This window comes from Sinocyclocheilus grahami, unplaced genomic scaffold (genome assembly GCF_001515645.1).
Source record: "Sinocyclocheilus grahami isolate Dianchi unplaced genomic scaffold, SAMN03320097.WGS_v1.1 scaffold420.1, whole genome shotgun sequence".
NCBI lineage: Eukaryota > Metazoa > Chordata > Actinopteri > Cypriniformes > Cyprinidae > Sinocyclocheilus > Sinocyclocheilus grahami.
The window spans coordinates 747,580-750,618 of record NW_015505599.1 but is presented as its reverse complement, the minus strand read 5'-3'; positions in this window follow the sequence as shown (position 1 = coordinate 750,618).

Sequence of the window (3,039 nt, the reverse complement as noted above, 5' to 3'; positions counted from 1 at the left end):
ACACACACATAATTAGTCTGTAGTTACTAATCAAAGCATCTCTCTAAAGTGTTGGGAACAATATTGCAGTTTGCATACTTGGATAAAAAGAAAGAAGCAATAGAAGTCATACCTTTAAATTATTTTAGGCATTTGCTTGGACCGAGAAAGAGATCATCAGTAGTAGTTAAAGCGTCACTTTTTTTCTTCTTGCATGATGTTGCAGACGCTTGATTTAACAACTTCACTGAATTCCTTATCTTCAGCTGAGAGTGTTTTCCAAAAACAACCTTCGATAGCAAAAGAGACACATTTTGTTGTTGTTTCAGACACTTCAGTAACTTTTGATTGTTTTTGTGAGGAGACGAGAGTTGCTTTATGCATAAATAAAATACTAAATAAAATGTGTGGTTTTCACATGAGTATTCAATTTTAATTCAGGATTGTTTTTGCAGAAATAGCACTGGGATTAAATTAAAATCTGAAAAGTTTAATAATAAATTAATAATTGACAATTATGACCATTAAAGCCAATTAAATTAAAACCAATGGCTTAAGTGGATGATCAGGTGATTCAACTGAAGTGTATCTTTTCAGATATAAAGTGTTTTTTCCAGCAAGGTCCATCTTGGCTTTTTAATTATTGTTAGGGCTGACAAACAAGATGTTACAGGTACATACTCATGTCAAAAGGGGCAACTGACTTCCAAAGGGAATCACTCCCACTTACTGTTTGACTGAAACAAACATTAAACAAAAACAACATTACATTTACATGGTCTGCATGTTAGGATGTCATCGGTCAATTTCAAATGACAGCGATTTCAAAATTTAACAAAATGCATTAAACAAAGACAATCAAAACATTCCAGACTTGTAACCCGAAGGTCGTGGGTTTGAGTCTCGGGTCTGGCAGGGATTATAGGTGGGGCGAGTGGATAACCAGCACTCTCTTCCACCCTCAATACCACGACTGACCCTTGAGCTAAGCACCGAACCCCACACTGCTCCCCGGGTGCTGCAGCATTGGCTGCCCACTGTTTTGGGTGTGTGTGTGTGTGTGTGTGTTTACTACTGTGTGTGTGTGCACTTGGATGGGTTAAATGCAGAGCACAAATTCCGGGTATGGGTCACCATAATTGGCCACACTTCACTTTCATAAAACGTTATTATTGTGGTATATATTAGACAAAATATTGTCTGATTTTGCAAATTTGTGTAAATGAAATTATTACCTATAAAGCCACAGAACCACTGTTGTGCGTCTCCAGACAAGAGCTGAGGTTGCGCTCGGAGGATATGCCTTGTCTTCTCCCGCCATCATCATCTGTCTGTCCCGTCACGACCACGGAGGTCGTATTTGAACTGTCTGCCTGCCTTGAACTGTCTTGTCAGTCTGGAAATATTTGTCTGCCCTGAACTATCTGCCTGTACTATAATGACCACGGTGGTTGTTCCCCTGTCACTGCACACAGTGTCAAATCCTCCTGAGCATTCTGAACTTCCACACAGCCTCCCTCTCCCACCTCTTTTGTATCAGTCCTCACCATCGCCTCCGCTGTCTCCTGGCAGCCCCTCAGCTCACCCTCAGCCCACCATCTGTGAGGTGGGAACGCCACGGGTCTGCCAGTCTCCATCGGCATCGTGGCTGGAGGATCCCTTGTCTCCGCCTCCAGCCTCTGAGTCCCGGACTCCGCCTCAGCCCTTTGACCCAGAGGCTCCACCATGGCTCCTAGCTCCCTCCTCTCCACAGTGGCCCATCAGTCCACCAGCTCTGCCGGGCTCCCTTGTCCCTCCAGCTCTGCCTTGGTCTGTTGTTGACCATCCGCCGCCTCGGGACTCCACTCCTCCGGCTACACCTCGTCCCTCTGGCTCTGTCAGGCTCCTCCTTCCCTCTGGCTCCACCTTGGTCCTCTGTCGCTCCTGCTCCACTGCGGCCTTCCGGATCCCTGCCTCGGTCGCCGGAGCCATCTGCTCTGCCTTGGCTCTCCGTCCCCGCCTCAGGCTCCACCACCACCTGCTCCCCTGGAGCCGTCAGCCCTTCCTCCGCCATGGCTCCTCCATCCGTCGGCTCCACCGTGGGTCGCCTTCATGGCTGCGGCCCGCCTGACTCCTCCTGCTCCCTCCTGTCTTCTCCCTGGCTCCTCCCTCCATCTGATCCGCCCTGGCTCCTCCTGTTTCCTCCCTGGCTCCTCCCTCCGTCGTCTCCACCCTGGACTCTGTTTGTCGTCCTCTTCCCGGGTGTCCATCCTCCACCCGAACCTCCTCCAGTATTTGTCTGCCTGCCTTCCTGCCAGCCCTTTGCCTTCCCCTGTCACCATCCCACATCCCCTCCTTTTTCCTCCTTCTAAGTCCCCCTCCGTCCCTCCCTTTGTTGTTTCTGCAGCGCGAGCTTGCGCCTTCCGGGAGGGGAAGCGATCTGTCACACCCCTGGACTGTTTGTGTTGTGTTTTCATCCCTCGTGTGCTCCGTGACCTAGTTTTCCCTCATGTTTGATTGTGTCATTTGGTTCGGGTATGTCTTATTATTTGTCCTCGTCATCCCATGTATTTAAGCCCCAGTTTGTGCAGTCTTTGTTTGTCCGGTCTACTACATCCCTACGTGTGCTCCTGCCTGTTCTGTCGTGGATTTACCCTTGTGTGGATTTATTAAAGACTATTTGCATTTATCTTCATATTTTTTGTGCGTTTATCTCACCATAGCGTGACATTTAGTTAAGTTTTGTTTAGTTATATAGCACATTCAATAACGACAGAGCCAATCAAAATGATCCACAGGCAGATTAAATTAACAGACTAGCAATGAAACAAATAACAAAACAATATGCACTATTACACAACAATAAATTCACACAAAACAAAGAAAGATCAAGCAAAGATTTAAAAGAGAAGTGGCAGATCTTCAGTACAAAGGCAAGTTATTACACAACTGGGGTGCTGCCACCAAAAATGCACAATCCCCACACACACATAATTAGTCTGTAGTTACTAATCAAAGCATCTCTCTAAAGTGTTGGGAACAATATTGCAGTTTGCATACTTGGATAAAAAGAAAGAAGCA